Source organism: Nerophis lumbriciformis, linkage group LG18 (genome assembly GCF_033978685.3).
Source record: "Nerophis lumbriciformis linkage group LG18, RoL_Nlum_v2.1, whole genome shotgun sequence".
NCBI lineage: Eukaryota > Metazoa > Chordata > Actinopteri > Syngnathiformes > Syngnathidae > Nerophis > Nerophis lumbriciformis.
In genome coordinates, this window is record NC_084565.2 from 28,800,576 (window position 1) to 28,819,362 (window position 18,787).

Here is an 18,787-nt window from a genome sequence, read left to right on the forward strand (position 1 = left end):
ACATTTCTGTCAACAAAGATTTGCGTCAGCCTGCGACACATAGTCATTTTGATAGTAGGCTAATATAGCTAATATAGACACGTGTTGTCTTCATTATAACTCTTATATAAGACTTTTAAAGGCATTTTGATAGTAGGCTAATATAGCTAATATAGACACATGTGTTGTCTTCATTATAACTCTTATATAAGACTTTTAAAGGCATTTTGATAGTGGGCTATTATAGCTAATATAGACAGATACATCATGTCTTGCCATCATTATAAGACTTATATAAGGCTTTTAATTTTTTGCGGCTCCAGACAGATTTTTTTTTTGTATTTTTGGTCCAATATGCTTCTTTCAACATTTTTGGTTTCCGACCCCCATTTTAGTCATCAACATAAATACCTTTGAGTCGAGCACTAGACGCCTTTTGTTTGTATTTTAAATTTTGTCGTACTTGTTCGTGATTCATATCGCCATGTGGAGGCCAGCCTTCACTTATCTTGTCTATTAGTCAGCTGCTGGGTGCTGTCAATCATTGTCACATTGGTAAGAAGGCATGCCCGGAAAGCCAATCAATGAGCTTGAGGGCGGTCTAAAGGGACAAGCTTCAGCCTCAGCGGCTGTTTTCCGCCTGGCGCCAATGTTTGACTTGTCTCCATTCAGTAGTGATGGATTCTTTTTCGGAATCTCTCCTCCAGTGTGTGAACTCCACTTGCGAGCTGGTCTGATGTCAAATTTGTTTTTGCGGGCTGCCAGACAAATGGCGTTGCTTTAGACTAAGTGTTCCTAAGTTGGTACAAGCACTGCTCATGAATCAGAGCTGTAATAAAGGAAGTATGTGAGCTGTCCTGGAACACAAACGTTGACAATCTGGAGCTTTTCTTCAAATTTAATACCAGCCAGCATAAATGATAATGTTCAAAGTCAGACAAAGTGAAAGTACTTGACGTCTTTAAAGTTAAGAAGTCTTGACTTTTGCTGAAGTTTAGATGGATCATAGCGTTGCCTCGCTTCTTCTCTTCCTTTGTCTTCTTAAAAGAAATGCTGTAAACAACATGACGGGATAATGAGATGCACTTCAAGAAGATTAAGGTCTTTTCCCTTCTCATCTGTCACGTCGTGGCTTTGACTCGCTTTAGAGGCCGACTTTTTAAAAAAGGCATTTAAAAGGTGTCAAGCCATCGAAGAGCTTCCAAAAAACTAAAAGTTGTCAATCCGCCGTGCGCAGAAAGCCCTCAGCGAATTATCACTGCGCAACACACATGCAGTAAAATGACGATTTAACCCCCAACACACTTCTTGTTTCCTTCATCTGCAGATGACATCAGGAGAGGCTGCTCCTTCACCACTTTAAGTCTCAGTGCAATTTACAGTGGGGATGGAAACTCTCCAGCGGCAGACAGTTTAACACAGGGTGAGTGTTTTTAAATGTTTCTTTATTAAACACCTCACAGGCGAGACAAAGACATAAACACGGCGTCACCGCTTGATTCCTGGCTCATGTTTCTAAGAGGATCAGTTGGGCGCCCAGCGGAGTTATTAAGAGGAAGTACTTATCAGTTTAATCAGATGATTTGTAACCTTTTACTGATGTGCGGACAACCTGCAGAGTTGCAGTCAGTAGGTCGTGTCCGTCTCAAAACAGCAGCATCGATTCTTAATGTCCGTAAATGAAAAGTCTGGACATCTCGTACAGCTTTATGGAGTCCTGTCAGAAAGCTAGTCATTTGAAAATGTGTTTGTTATTAAGGGTGTGACGGTACGCCATCGTCACGGTTCATTCCTCTACGTACCTTGGTTTGAAGCTCACGGGTCAGTTCATTTTGGGTGCAAGTAAGGAAACCACTGCTTCGTTTTATGTACCGTATTTTTCGGACTATAAGTCGCAGTTTTTTTCATAGTTTGGCCGGCTCCAGTGCGGTTTATATATGTTTTTTTCCTTCTTTATTATGCATTTTCAGCAGGTGCGACTTATACTCCGAAAAATACGGTAAATAGATTTAATGAATACAAATAAAGATCCATAAAAAAAGTGTGGGTAATTTCTGATTAATTGAAAAAATACATCGGTAAATAAATAAATAATAGATGAATACGAATGAAAAAGTACATGATTCAAGAAGGAAAAGCAGTTCCCGGAGTGACAAAGCTGGACATGCAAGCAAGCAACCAGACTGAAACTCCGTCACAAATGGAAAGAATACTTAAACCCTGGGAGGTGGTGTCAGTGTCCAAGTGATTTCACTCACTGTGGCGTTTTATTTATGCATTTAAAAAAAATATTTTTTTTTACAAGATGAAATTGTGAACAATGGGACGGTCTAATTTTTACATCTGAATTTAAAAAGGTTTGAGATGCTTCAAGAAAACAATATATTTCTAAATACTTTTTAACAGAAGCAAAAAAGCAAAAAAATAAATACAAATGAAATAAAGTACATAGAAATACCCTATATTGCCAAAAGTATTTGGCCACCTGCCTTGACTCACATATGAACTTGAAGTGCCATCCCATTCCTAACCCATAGAGTTCAATATGATGTCGGTCCACCTTTTGCAGCTGTTACATCTTCAACTCTTCTGGGAAGGCTGTCCACAAGGTTGCGGAGTGTGTTTATAGGAATTTTCCACCATTCTTCCAAAAGCGCATTGGTGGTGATGGTCGAGAAGGCCTGGCTCTCAGTCTCCGTTCTAATTCATCCCAAAGGTGTTCTATCAGGTTCAGGTCAGGACTCTGTGCAGGCCAGTCAAGACTCTGTCATCCATGTCTTTATGGACCTTGCTTTGTGCACTGGTGCACAGTCATGTTGGAAGAGGAAGGGGCCCGCTCCAAACTGTTCCCACAAGGTTGGGAGCATGGAATTGTCCAACATGTTTTGGTATCCTGGAGCATTCAAAGTTCCTTTCACAGGAACTAAGGGGCCAAGCCCAACTCCTAAAAAACAACCCCACACCATAATTCCTCCTCCACCAAATTTCACACTCGGCACAATGCAGTCCGAAATGTAGCATTCTCCTGGCAACCTCCAAACCCAGACTCATCCATCAGATTGCCAGATGGAAAAGCGTGATTCATCACTCCAGAGAAGGCGTCTCCACTGCTCTAGAGTCCAGTGGCGACGTGCTTTACACCACTGCATCCCACGCTTTGCATTGGACTTGGTGATGTATGGCTTAGATGCAGCTGCTCGGCCAGGGAAACCCATTCCATGAAGCTCTCTGCGTACTGTACGTGGGCTAATTGGAAGGTCACATGAAGTTTGGAGCTCTGTAGCAACTGACTGTGCAGAAAGTCTTTGCACTATGCGCTTGAGCATCTGCTGACCCCTCTCTGTCAGTTTACGTGGCCTACCACTTGGTGGCTGAGTTGCTGTTGTTCCCCAACTCTTCCATTTTCTTATAATAAAGCCGACAGTTGACTTTGGAATATTTAGGGGCGAGGACATTTCACGACTGGATTTATTGCACAGGTGGCATCCTATGACTGTTCCAGGCTGGAAATCACTGAGAGTGGCCCATTCTTTCACAAATGTTTGTAGAAACAGTCTCCATGCCTAAGTGTTTGATTTTATACACCTGGCCAAGTGATTAGGACTCCTGATTCTGATCATTTGGATGCGTGGCCAAACACTTTTGCAATATAGTGTAGTTACACTTTCTGTCTTTCACTGTGTAAACTCTGTATGTCGCTGCAGCATGCAGAATGTTCCGTACCAATAAATCACATTATGAGTACGCCTACTCATTATCGTATGCCTACTCGTTATTGTAGTTTGCCATGTTGCGCTGCATCACGGTGAGAGCTTTTAGAGTCTTTTCAGCGCGCAGTACGATGCAGAGACGGGAAACTGAATCCATCCTGGGCAGGTCAGATTCAGCTCTGTGGAATTTCTCTTGGTTGGACGTTGTGTTGTTTGGCCGCAGCTCAGGAGCTGAGGTGTAGGGACAGATGCCAAAGAAATACCACGGAGCTAAAAGCATGTAACAATGCTCGGCTTTTTTATCATGCAGGGTACATCAAACACTGTGGAACCATGGCACACTTTTATGTTGCATGTTTTTTTTTAAATTTCCTTTATTCATTACTCGGGTTGTACGGTATACCGGTACTAATCAAGTACTGCGGTACTAATGAATTAAAATAGGTAGTATACTGCCTTTGGAAAAATATATATATATATATTTTCATGGACACAATGTTACGTCATGGTAAAATTACCATGGTGACAGGGCACTTACAAGCGGAAACAGTGGGGAGACGGAAGAGAGAGAATGGACGTATTTTCACTTCAAAACTAACGATAAAGGTGAAGCTATAAACCAGGGGTCTCAGACACGCGGGCCGCAATTGACGTTATTTTGCGGCCCGCACCTTAATATGAAAATGTAATGTTAGTGCGGCCCGTGAGTTTTATATGAATGGCGCTTGACAGCGTCATACTTGCCAACCCTCCCGATTTTTCCGGGAGACTCCCGAATTTTAGGGCAACCATTCTCTCGAATGTCTGCCGATTTTCACCCAAACAACAATATTAAGGGCGTGCCGTGATAGCACTGCCTTTAACGCCCTCTACAAACAGCGTGCCAGGCCAGTCACATGTTGTATTTGGCTTCTGTACACACACGTAAGTGACTGCAAGACATACTTGATCAACAGCCATACAGGTCACACTGAGGGTGGCCGTATAAACAAGTTTAACACTGTTCCAAATATGCGCCACACTGTGAACCAACACCAAACAAGAATGACAAACACATTTCAGGAGAACATCCGCACCGTAACACAACATAAACACAACAGAACAAATACCCGGAATCCCATGCAGCCCTAACTCTTCCGTTCTACAATATACACCCCCGCCTCCCAACCCTGCCCCCCACACATCAACCCCCCAACCCGTGCGTCGGTTAAGGTGGGCGGAGTTGGGGGGGCGGGGTTTAGTGGTAGCGGGGGTGTATATTGTAGCCCGGAAGAGTTAGGGCTGCAAGGTGTTCTGGGTATTCGTTCTGTTGTGTTTATGTTGTCTTACAGTGCGGATGTTCTCCCGAAATGTGTTTGTCATTCTTGTTTGGTGTGGGTTCACAGTGTTGGTCATATTTGTAACAGTGATGAAGTTGTTTATACGGCCACCCTCAGTGTGACCTGTATGACTGTTGATCAAGTATGTCTTGCAGTCACTTATGTGTGTCTGCAGAAGCCGCATACAACATGTGACTGGGACGGCACGCTGTTTGCTTGGTGAAAAAGCGGACGCGACGACAGGTTGTAGAGGACGCTAAAGGCAGTGCTATCACGGCACACCCTTAATATTGTTGTCCGGGTAAAAATCGGGACAAATTCAGGAGAATGGTTGCCCCGGGAGATTGTCGGGAGGGGCACTGAAATTCGGAAGATGAATTCATTAAAAAGTGCAAGTTAGATTTTTTTAAGAAATCTTTTCTTGCGGCCCATCCTCACCAGTTTCTGCATCCAGTGGCCCCCAGGTAAATTGAGTTTGAGACCCCTGCTATAAACACTGAAAGCGGCGCTTTAAAACTAGCTAGCGGCTAACGTCCGGCCACAGTGTTTTAGCTACTTCAAAATCACTCATCCTAGTTTTCATGGCGACAAATAAACTACAGTTCTTACAAGTATCATCCCTGCGGGACGAGGAATAGCTAAACATGCTCCCCTACACACCGCCGGAGGATACAGTAGCTAACCACTAACGGCAAGCAAGTGCTCCTGAATGTCAACAAAAGGGTTGATGGATAAATATTGGTATCGGGACCACACTTTTCCTGACTGAATATGACAAAAGCACGTGCTCCTGTAAATGCAACTGAGAAAACTATATTGCATCAAAAGCATCACTCTGTGATTATCATGGTTCAATTGGGGTGTTTTTCGACATGTTTCATCAACAGGTCTAAAACGTACTAAAAAGAAGCAGATCCAATTTAAACTAGTTTTTTTGTCCAGAACTAAGGCTAAAGAACTGAATAAGCAAATTTTACTTGAGTCCTTTTTAGCCCTTTTATCCTATATCTGCTTGGCACACTTGGAACCCTGGCTGACCAGTTACTAAAAATGGTACCTCATACTAGGGCTGGGCGATATGGCTGAAAACTGTATCACAATATACGTTTTCTGTGTTGGTCGATATCGATGATTATTGAGATTTTTTATGAGCTATGGAAAATATGAACCATGAGAAAAAATATAATAAAAGGTAACACTTTTATTTCAAATGTAACCTTCCTCTGATTGTAATCCCCTCAGCTATTAAGGCAGAAAGGAAAGGAAATGTCAACACAACCGTAGAAAACCCTCTAAATACAATTCTAAAATCAAAACAATTAACAAAAAACTTTTTAAACGAAGGTGCAAAAATAAGGAATATTAAAGATGCTTAAAAAAGTGTAAGCAATTAGGGCAAAGTGTGAAAATGTAAACCTAAAGAAACCTGAGAAGAACAATATTTTGCAGGTTTACCGCCAGGAAGTAACGTAGTCTGTGTAACATTTTATTTGGTCTGTTATTCTTATTTCAAGTATGGAAATGCATTTGAAATCATGCACTAACTAGTATTTAAATATTTTTGCATCAAATTATTATTTATTAAGTGAAGTGACTTATATTTATATAGCGCTTTTCTCTAGTGACTCAAAGCGCTTTACATAGTGAAACCCATTATCTAAGTTCCAGTACGGGTGGCACTGGGAGCAGGTGGGTGAAGTGTCTTGCCCAAGGACACAACAGCTGTGACTAGGATGGCAGAAGCGGGGATCAAACCTAGAACTCTCAGGTTGCTGGCACGGCCACTCTACCAACCGAGCTACGCTGCCCCCGTAGCACATCTGTTACATGTTGTTATTTATTTTATTTCTAGCATTTTAGTTCCTACCTGTTGTTTCCATACATCCGAATATGGAACGGACGAGGGTTGAAAAGAAAGACTTATGGTCCGTTTGGAAAAATCCAAAAACCTGTCGAGGTAACTCACTCTCTGAAGCACTCGTTTTTACTTTCTCTTCTCATTCCATGCAGGGAATCAACAGGGCGCAACGAAAATGATAGCTGGTACTGTTACGCGATTGGTTGTTTAGCTTGTCCCTCCCTTTGTTTACTGATCACTTCCTGTTTTGCTAGGTTACCAGACCACGACTGCTTTTGTTCATGCGACCAACTGTTTCATTATTTTTGGTTTCTTCCAACCCCCCCAAAAAACCTGCATATATTGAACATTTTATTGAACACTATTTTTATTGATATCGATTACGTCAACCCAAACCTACCTGATTTTGGGTTAGAGTTAGCGTCAGTAGTAGGGTTGTACGGTATACCAATGTTAGTATAGTACCGTGATACTAATGAATCATATTTGTTTGTATTCCCCCCACCCTACACCTAACATCCATTGTAATGATACCAAGTACAGTAGAGTATCTAGTCGATACTACTATGATTACGTCGATATTTTTTGGCATCACATCTTCTTTCGTTTAAAAAAAAAAAAAGTATTATGTTTATAAACTCATCCAAAATTAATGTAAAGTATCAAACAACAGAAGAATAAGTGATTATTACATTTTAACCGAAGTGTAGATAGAACATTTTAAAAGAGAAAGTAAGCAGATATTAACAGTAAATCAGTGGTTCTTAACCTTGTTGGAGGTACCGAACCCCACCAGTTTCATTAGCGCATTCACCGAACCCGAACCGTAATCATAAAATGATGTTGTTATATTAAATAAATACTAATAAAGATATATTTTACAAACAAAGTTACAGGAATGTACACATGATCCCATGTTTACATCTCATTGTGCAACATGTGAATGTTTTAGTGGGAACTGAATGCGATATTTGAAAGGGGTACACATTATTTCCAAAGCAGGACCCCACACCCAGACATATAATACTAGTACACAACTCATCAAAAACAATACGTTATAGTCATTGTAAGTGGGCCAAAACACTTATATTAGAAAATAATCTCATGGAAATGACTGCTGTCATTTGATTACAGTAATAAAACATTGAACTTGTTATTTAGTCAGGTTTGGGACAGGTGTGCTACTGGTGTGACCACAGTACATGTGCACGTCTGACCTCGCTCACATGTGCGCCACTGAATGCTCAAAGAGTTTTTGTGTTTGCTCACACATATGGAAAATTAGAGGGAACATTGTTTGGTGGTATCCATAATACGCCGACAGGGAGAAGATTTTATTTACACGATGAGTCGGGCGTGTCTTGACCTCCGCTGCGGAGGCTCTGCCGAACGCCTGAGGCCGACTCACCGAACCCCTAAGGTTCGATCGAACCCAGGTTAAGAACCACTGCAGTAAATGAACAAGTAGATTAATAATTCGTTTTCTACCACTTGTCCTTAATACCTTTGACAAAATAATAGAATGATAAATGACACATGTTACTGCATATGTCAGCAGACTAAATTAGGAGCCTTTGTTTGTTTACTTACTACTAAAAGACAAGTTGTCTTGTATGTTCACTATTTTATTTAAGGACAAACTTGCAATAAGAAACATATGTTTAATGTACCCTAAGATTTTTTGTTAAAATAAAGCCAATAATGCAATTTCTTGTGGTCCCCTTTATTTAGAAAAGTACCGAAAAGTATCAAAATAATTTTGGTAATACCAAAATATTGGTAGTAAATTGTTCATCATAGTAGCATTTGTGCCATTGCCTCTTGTCCTATACTAAACATCTTTAAAAAGGTACACCTTTTATTCAAAGTAGGGACTGTGGATTAAAATACTGTAGCATCCAAAGAACAAGAAAATCCAATCATCTCAGAGAAATTGAATTTGTCTCACCGCTATTATTATATTTTTGAAATTGACGGGCCTCTCTTTCAACAAGACAGTGACTCATTGCCTGAGAAGACTTAACTAAAAGTATCTCATGAGAGAATGTAGTTTAGTTCCTCATTGATTAGTGGGAAAAATGGGGTCAAAGTTTTTGTTTACAGAAGTAATCCTCAATTTCCTTTATGCCATGTGAAACCGGGAGAAGACTCGATTTGCAGTCACCAATTTGTAATGGGGGATGTCAGCGCTGTTTAGCACCTGCTAACTACTCTGTGTAACATTCATTTCCATATACAGTGCAGATAACATTAATATTAGCATTTAAATGGAGCGCAGAAGTGGGAGGATTGTGTCAAAGAGTCCCACCTTCAACCTCTTTTTTTTTTTTTCCCCACTTCTTGAAGGATTCATGGAACCTGATATGATAAAGAGCTGTGATGATTGATTTCCACGCTGCCAATGCCAGTGTTCCCTGAATGAATTAGACTCCTGCCTCCTCTGTTGTGTTCCCAAAGCTCATTTGAAATACCTTAATGCCGCTGGCAATCGTCTGCGTTTTGCTGGTGGCGCTTTGGCACCGGCAGATGTTCGAATTTCAGGCAGCCTTGGAGACGCCTGCAAAGAATGTCTCCTAAAGCAGGCTTTCACCGAGTGAGGGCATAAAAGTTAGATTTTTATTTTTTTTTGTTACTTTCTCAACTCGGCTATTCTAAAAACCACAGCCAGGCTCAGCGCTGGAGATTACAGAAAATATCTATGATTTTCCTCCCGCCCTTTAATCCCTTTCAGGTTAAGAAGGAGAATGTTTTATCTTTGTGCGTGTGCAAGCAACCGTTGAGGTGAGTCAGGGATGAAGCGATCTGCACACAAGAAGGTCACACACCTGATTTTTCTGCAGTAGTTAGGTAGAAACCGGCTGTTAAAAATACTAAATATACTTCTGGCTGTTACTTTGGAGATGATTGTGTCGCTAGTTTTAGGGCTGTCTTTGACTAAGAAACCCGCCCGAGTGGCTCCCTGGACGTCTTTCAGAGATGTGTGAAAGTGGAAAAATATATTTTTTGTTTTTTAATATATTTTCTGTAGGCGAACAAACATGACACAAACCCTCCTAATTGCTCGAAATCCCACTGTTTATGTTATACATGCTCCACTGATGAGAGTATTTGGTGAACATCGTTTTGCCCTGCTAATTTCAGCGATCCTCGAACTCATGGTAGTTTGTTTACATGTACAACATTCTCCGACGCTGCCACAGAAAGACGTGTTTTTTGCCACTCCTTTGTCTCATTTTGTCCACCAAACGTTTTATGCTGTGCGTGAATGTACAAAGGTGAGCTTTGTTGATTTTATTAATTTGCTGGAGTGCCAATCAGGCATATTTTGGTCAATTCATAACTGCAAGCTAATCGATGCCAACATGCCATTTAGGCTAACTGTGTGTACATATTGCATCATTTTGCCTCGTTTGTAGGTATATTTGAGCTCATTTAATTTCCTTTACTTATGTCCTTTATGTATTTAATTTATATTTGCATGTCTTGTCAAATACTATCTGTATGTAATATTGGCTACATTTCTGATGTGTGCCATGTTGTTCCAGACCACAGCAAACGTTACCTAGCAAATATTATTATAAATCCATTAATAGACCACAGCCTGCCATTTCCTTTAACGTAGACACACTCATCTATACCTTTAGCCATTCTGAGCCAGTAATTTCCAGAAGTTATCTCATCCTGTGAGAAGCCTCCATTTTACTAATGATTTCCAATCTCGCAAAAATGTGTAGAAAATAAATTTAAATACAACATTTCTGTCAAGAAGATTGGCGTCAGCCTTTGATAGTAGGCTTATATAGCTAATATAGACACTTATATCATGTGTTGCCTACATTATAACACTTATATAAGACTTTTAAAGTCATTTTGATAGTAGGCTAATATAGATAATATAGACACTTACATCATGTGTTGTCTTCATTATAACACTCATATAAGATATTAAATTTTTTGCGGCTCCAGACAGATATTTTTTTTAAATTTTTGGTCCAATATGGCTCTTTCAACATTTTGGGTTGCCGACCCCTGGACTAAGGATTTTCATAGGTGAATCTAGTTTATGAGATTTAGCCCATAGTCAACAGTCAAATATACAGTATGGCGGTCTTGTTTTAAAGAGAGAATGAACACCTGTGTAACTCCCTCCAAATAGCACAGACACAATGGCTTTCTTGAACTGATTTATTTGAAGGCTTCCTTTCCCTTCAAATTCACCGTGAAAGCTGAAATAAAATAAAGCACGATCTTCAGGCTCTTATAGACCAAACACTTAGAGTCCTTGTGACACTTTTTAGTCTTTGTGACAGTCAGTCTCTCTCTTTCTGCCTTCACATGGCATCAAAATGTTTACTCATACCCGGAAGTAGCTTCCTTACATCAGACAGACCAAACGAGACACTTCAAAATAAAAGTATGCCCACAAACTTAACAAAAAGGCATGGAATTACATTTTTAACCATAGTAACTTAAATATAGCCTTCTTATGAACTTTTATGCATTTTGATTTGAATTCCCTTTTTATGAACTTAACTTATTATTCTGTTTTTAGAGAAATAAAACAAATTATAATAATTATTATTAGCTACAGTTACAACCTGCCTACTGCATGCTGACTGATCTGTAGGTGTCAGTAATGTCACATGAATGTAGACAGGACTGCAACCATTTAATCGATAAAATCGATTAATTCTAAGGATGTGTCGAGTCAATCGGCCACCGATCAGTATCGATCGACTTTCTTGAAAATGTATGTGATCGCCATTGTTTATTAACCCTTGTGTAATGTTCATATTGTTGTTACTCAGCCAGCGTTTGTGGGTCTGATAGACCCGTTGCATTTTGTGGCTTTTAATGCCTCACAATCAAACACTTTTATGTTAAAATACTGAACAGATGTTTACCTTATCCCAATAAACATCTGTTCAGTATTTTAACATAAAAGTGTGCAACATTCATATTGTTGTTACTCAGCCAGCGTTTGTGGGTCTGATGGACTCGTTGCATTTTGTGGCGTTTAATGCCTCACAATCAAACACTTTTATGTTAAAATACTGAACAGATGTTTATTGGGATAAGGTAAACATCTGTTCAGTATTTTAACATAAAAGTGTTTGATTGTGAGGCATTAAACGCCACAAAATGCAACGAGTCCATCAGACCCACAAACGCTGGCTGAGTAACAACAATATGAATGTTGCACGGAAAATTTCTCTGCCAGTTTCTGCATCCCACAGGGATTCTTGTTTTGTGTTTCTGCACCTGCGGTTCCCATACAAGGTTGCAACATTGTTTGTCAACACTGTCTGCTCTCATTTTCTCGCACATTTGACCCTCTGATGTTCTGTGTACCTACACTCTGTCCTCCTCCTGTCTAGGCCTGGTGTGTGTGTGTGTGTGTGTGTGTGTGTGTGTGTGTGTGTGTGTGTGTGTGTGTGTGTGTGTGTGTGTGTGTGTGTGTGTGGGGTACACAGAACATCAATTTCCACACTTCTATTAGTCCAGTGGACCCGGACATCTTATATGTGATAGAAATGTGTAGGAGGGGTGTATGGTGTGTGGTCATTAAATATGTATTCTGATATATGTTCTTCACAGAAAATGAACCAAAGTCAGTGAGTCTCAGTTTGAAAAATTCATTAATTGTATGATTTTTCTTTTAATAAAAAATGAAAACGGGTCCCCTGTGGCTAATATAATTGTTTAGTCACCCCGGCAAACAAGTTGACAGCTAATTATGTGTGTCTCCATATACAGTGTTAAGTTACTATTCACCTCCATTACGACAAATAAACTGTATTTCTTAATATCTTTGATATCATAATTAAGTATCTCTATGAAGTATTAAGACGAGGCTAAACAAGTTACACACAGAGAAAGCAGAAACAGGCATGCTGATAGCTAAGCTAACCGCTAAGCTAGCTAGAAACAACAGGAGAAGTGCGTAGTAAACTTTATGAAGTGTACTGCTGCTGTGTACTGTAGCACTTTAAACAAAATGCCTATCATTCACAATCCCTACGTAAGACAATATATTCTTCTTTTTTTGATGCATTCTAATTTGTAATATACAGCATATATGAGGTGGCTAACAATCAAGGTAATGGAAGTAATTGCTTCCGTCCGTAAAGCCCTCTAAAAATAATCCAGAAACTGGCAACAATACTCAATTTACATGTCGTAACCTGCATGTTAACCAAGTATTAGCGATATTGTTATTATAAGTGCTTACGCGGTATAACTACTTTTAGTGGTGTCGTGATCACAGAGTGGTAACTAGCTTATGCAGCTATTAACATTCTGAACCAGTGAGCTGCTAATAGTTAATTCTAAATATAAAATATTTCATGTGATTATTAATGTGCCTGTATTACATCTCTACTTACAGCATGTATATAAAACGTTGATGGAGATTTTGGATGTTTTTTTAGGCTTTATAGGCGGAATAGAGCAAATCCCATTTCGTCCAATGTTAGCTAACTTTCGCTAACGCTTATTTTTGAGTTAGAATGCATAAAAAAAGAAAACAATCATGTGTTCTTGTCCCACATAAGGATTGTGAATGATAGACACAATTCCAATAAATGTACAGTTCCCCTTTTAAGTTATTGTGTACTTTTGACTTTGTTTTGTTCAAGCATATTTATATAATAAAAGAGAGTAAGGAACTACTGTATTTTCCGGACCATAGGCTGCACCGGGTTATAAGGCGCACTGCTGATGAATGGTCGATGTTCGATTTTATTTCCCATATGTAAGGCGCACCATATTGTAGTAAATAAATTGAAAACACATCCTTGTGGTCTACAAAACGCATAATGGTGGTTCTTTGGTCAAAATGTTGCATAGATTATGTTTTACAGATCATCTTCAAGTCGCTTTCTGACAGTCTCATGCAGCGTTTTGTGGGCGGTCTTATTTACGTGCCTCACCTTCGGCAGCGTCATCTCCCTGTCATCTTTGTTGTAGCGTGTAGCGTGCAAGGACGGGTGTCGAAGAAGTGTCAAAAGATGGAGCTAACTGTTTTAATGACATTCAGACTTTACTTAAATCAATAACGGAGCAGCATCTCCTCATCCGTGGCTCACTAGTGCAATAACAATGCCGGAAATGTGTCCCGTGAAAAACCGTCCGACCGGAGCTCTCTAATAACTAAAGTTCCTTGGGTGAATAATGTAAACTCACTACACCGGTATGTTTTAGTGCTTTCATGGCGAGTTTACTGACAGATATAAGTAAGAACTTTACACTTTGACTGCCATCATAATACAGGCGGATCGGTGCGGCGTCTTCAGTAATGCGGACGCTGTATCGATCCGTTGTGGTGAAGAAGGAGCTGAGCTGGAAGGCAAAGCTCTCAATTTACCGGTCGATCTACGTTCCCATCCTCACCTATGGTCATGAGCTTTGGGTTATGACCGAAAGGACAAGATCACGGGTACAAGCGGCCGAAATGAGTTTCCTCCGCCGGGTGGCGGGGCTCTCCCTTAGAGATAGGGTGAGAAGCTCTGTCATCCGGGGGGAGCTCAAAGTAAAGCCGCTGCTCCTCCACATCGAGAGGAGCCAGATGAGGTGATTCGGGCATCTGGTCAGGATGCCACCCGAACGCCTCCCTAGGGAGGTGTTTAGGGCACGTCCGACCGGTAGGAGGCCGCGGGGAAGACCCAGGACACGTTGGGAAGACTATGTCTCCCGGCTGGCCTGGGAACGCCTCGGGGTCCCACAGGAAGAGCTGGACGAAGTGGCTGGGGAGAGGGAAGTCTGGGCTTCCCTGCTTAGGCTGCTGCCCCCGCGACCCGACCTCGGATAAGCGGAAGAAGATGGATGGATGGATGGATGCCATCATAATGCAGTCCACACGTATATCTCTTTATGTTTGACTGCCGTTTGCGGGTCACACTTATCATTTCACTATAAGTATCATTTCACTATCATTTCACTATCATTTCACTATCATTTCACTATCATTTCACTATCATTTCACTATCATTTGCTGGTCACACTTATCATTTCACTATAAGTATCATTTCACTATCATTTCACTATCATTTCACTATCATTTCACTATCATTTCACTATCATTTCACTGTAAGTATCATTTCACTATAAGTATCATTTCACTATAAGTAAGAACTTTACACTTTGACTGCCATCATACTGCAGTCCACACGTATATCTCTTTATGTTTGACTGCCGTTTGCTGGTCACTCTTATCATTTCACTATATACCAAATAAAATAGCTTCGAGGTCAGTAAGCAAAACCAGAATTATTCCGTACATTAGGCGCACCGAGTTATAAGGCGCGCTGTCGAGTTTTGAGAAAAAAAAATATTTTAAAGAGGAACATTATCACCAGACCTATGTAACCTTGATGTTGCATAAAAAAGACCATATATTTTTTTAACCGATTTCCGAACTCTAAATGGGTGAATTTTGGCGAATTAAACTCCTTTCTATTATTCGCTCTCGGTGCGATGACTTCACCACGTGACGTCACATCGGGAAGCAATCCGCCATTTTCTCAAACACCGAGTCAAATCAGATCTGTTATTTTCCGTTTTTTCGACTGTTTTCCGTACCTTGGAGACATCATGCCTCGTCGGTGTGTTGTCGGAGGGTGTAACAACACGAACAGGGACCGATTCAAGTTGCACCAGTGGCCCAAAGATGCGAAAGTGGCAAGAAATTGGACGTTTGTTCCGCACACTTTACCGACGAAAGCTATGCTACGACAGAGATGGCAAGAATGTGTGGATATCCTGCGACACTCAAAGCAGATGCATTTCCAACGATAAAGTCAAAGAAATCTGCCGCCAGACCCCCATTGAATCTGCCGGAGTGTGTGAGCAATTCAGGGACAAAGGACCTCGGTAGCACGGCAAGCAATGGCGGCAGTTTGTTCCCGCAGACGAGCGAGCTAAACCCCCTGTATTTCATATGCTGTAAACCTAGTTCATAGTTGTTAGTTTCCTTTAATGCCAAACAAACACATACCAATCATTGGTTAGAAGGCGATCACTGAATTCGTCCTCGCTTTCTCCCGTGTCGCTGGCTGTCGTGTCGTTTTCGTCGGTTTCGCTTGCATACGGTTCAAACCGATATGGCTCAATAGCTTCAGTTTCTTCTTCAATTTCGTTTTCGCTACCTGCCTCCACACTACAACCATCCGTTTCAATACATGCGTAATCTGTTGAATCGCTTAAGCCGCTGAAATCCGAGTCTGAATCCGAGCTAATGTCGCTATAGCTTGCTGTTCTATGCGCCATGTTTGTTTGTGTTGGCATCACTATGTGACGTCACAGGAAAATGGACGGGTGTATATAATGATGTTTAAAATCGGGCACTTTGAAGCTTTTTTTTAGGGATATTGCGTGATGGGTAAAACTTTGAAAAAAACTTCGAAAAATAAAATAAGTCACTGGGAACTGATTTTTAATGGTTTTAACCCTTCTGAAATTGTGATAATGTTCCTCTTTAAGTGTGCCTTATAGTCCGGAAAATACAGCAGTTAAAATAGTGTGCTATGCGGTCCTCTCCAAGGTTTCTCATAGTCATTCACATCGACGTCCCACTGGGGAGAGTTTTTCCTTGACCTTATGTGGGCTCTGTACCGAGGATGTCGTTGTGGCTTGTGCAGCCCTTTGAGACACTTGTGATTTAGGGCTATATAAATAAACATTGATTGATTGATTGATAACTGTAAATAGCACTCACAATAAAGTAAATGAAAAAATCATGTGGTCAATAGCTGAATTGGTAATGGACGATCTTACTCATAAATGATCGGAATCGACAGCATAATTCCCTGATCAGAACATCCCTAATTAATTTGATTGTGAAAAAAAGATTTTATTTATATTGTGTGTCTTCAATTAATCATTTAATGAGGGTAACTAATAAAAAACGGTGACATTCGGACAGCATGGAGTGCCCAGAATTTTAAGTATGCAGACATAGTTTCCTGCAATAAAGTGCACTTGATGTCTGGAGGCGTGTGGGTGTCGTGATCTGTTTGTTTAAAAAAAAAAAAAAAAAAAGACATTTTAAATAATGCACAAATGTTAAAGCAGCACTAAGTAACTTTTCAACCTTCATAAAATATTGCCATAACTTTTGGGATGATACATGGACTTACAACTAGTTCAATGGCACCTCTGTCATGGCCTGAGGCGTCTGTATCGCTCTCACTAGCACTAAGCAACTCTGAGTAATATTACCAATTCAGTGTTAATATTTGACTGGACCTCTATGTCAATAAGGTTAAGAACCCCTGGATTATACGGTGATTCTTCCCAAGTTAATTTGGAGAAGTTTATAAACGGAATACAGACTTTCATTGAAGTGAACAAAAAGGCTAAACCACTCTGATAAACGCCAAGAAGACATCAGACTTGACTAAATAGAGGAAGTAAAAGTATATGAACCTGCGGGAGGATCATTACCTTTGTCAGAGGAGAGTTGCTCCTGCTTTCGGCGAGACCCCACGTAGGGATTTTCCCAGCTCATATTTCTTAACTGTTTGACAGTTGTTTAGTGTCTCTGTCATTAATCACCATTACCTTCAAATGCCATCTTAACTCCTCGCTGTTTGCTAACTAACTACTTTTTCACAGAGGAGGTCTGAGTTGTCACCGGTGTGTTTGAGTGACAGGAACAAAAGCTTTGATTACTTTGAGTAGAACATCATATAAGACAAGACTTTTTCTTTAATCTCGGAATAAAAATGTCTTATTTGGATTAATTGGTGGGTTAAACTGCTGCCATGATTTCACACTATACGCTAGGGTTGTACGGTATACCGATATTAGTATAGTACCGAGATACTAATGAATTATATTCGGTACTATACCGCCTCTGAAAAGTACAGGACCCCCCCGCCCCCTGCACCCCTGTCATCGTCATGTCATGACATTGCTGGTTTACGAGCAGACGAGCATGTTCGGCAGCGCACAATCACGGAGTACTTACAAGCAGACACAGTGTGTAGACAGAAAAGGGAGAACGGGCGCATTTTGGCTTAAAAACTAACGATAAAGGTGAAGTTATAACACTGAAACGCCCTCAGGAAGAGGTGCTTTAAGACATGGCTAGCTAGCTCGCGGCTAACGTCCATCCGCCGTCGGCAGTGTTTTAGCTACTTCTAAATCACTAATCCTCGTCTCCATGGCGACAAATAAAGTATGTTTCTTACAAGTATCATCCCTGCAGGACGAGGAATAGCTAAACAGGCTTCACTACACACTCACCGGCGTCAAAATGTAAACAAACGCCATTGGTGGATCTACACCTGACATCTACTGTAATGATACCAAGTACAGTAGCGTATCTAGTCGATATTACTATGATTACGTTGATATTTTTTGGCATCACAATATCTTCTTTCGTTTTTTGTTTTTTTTATATTATGTGTAATAAACTCAGGAAATATGTCCCTGGACACATGAGGACTTTGAATATGACCAATGTATGATTCTGTAACTACTTGGTATCGCATTGATACCCAAATTTGTGGTATCATCCAAAACTAATGTAAAGTATCAAACAGAAGAATAAGTGATTATTACATTGTAACAGAAGTGTAGATAGAACATGTTAAAGGGGAAGTAAGCAGATATTAACAGTACATTAATAATTAATTTTCTACCACTTGTCCTTAATCATTTTGACAAAATAATAGAATGGAAAATGACACAATATGTTACTGCATATGTCAGCAGACTAATTAGGAGCCTTTGTTTGTTTACTTACTAATAAAAGACAAGTTGTCTTGTATGTTCACTATTTTATTTAAGGACAAACTTGCAATAAGAAACATATGTTTAATGTAACGAAATATTTTTTTTTGTTAAAATAATGCCAATAATGCAATGTTTTGTGGTCCTCTTTATTTAGAAAAGTACGGAAAAGTATCAAAATAATT

General features: G+C 40.2%; 1 protein-coding gene across 1 annotated transcript in view; it reads left to right on the top strand.

The window, feature by feature from the left end:
- The window catches only part of sema6bb (sema domain, transmembrane domain (TM), and cytoplasmic domain, (semaphorin) 6Bb), a 484,419-nt gene that overhangs the window by 93,963 nt on the left and 371,669 nt on the right, over positions 1-18,787 (top strand). Inside the window, exon 2 of the mRNA XM_061977961.1 lies at positions 1,307-1,402. The gene's annotated coding sequence lies outside the window, so the exon portion shown is untranslated. The remainder of the gene's footprint in view (positions 1-1,306; positions 1,403-18,787) is intronic.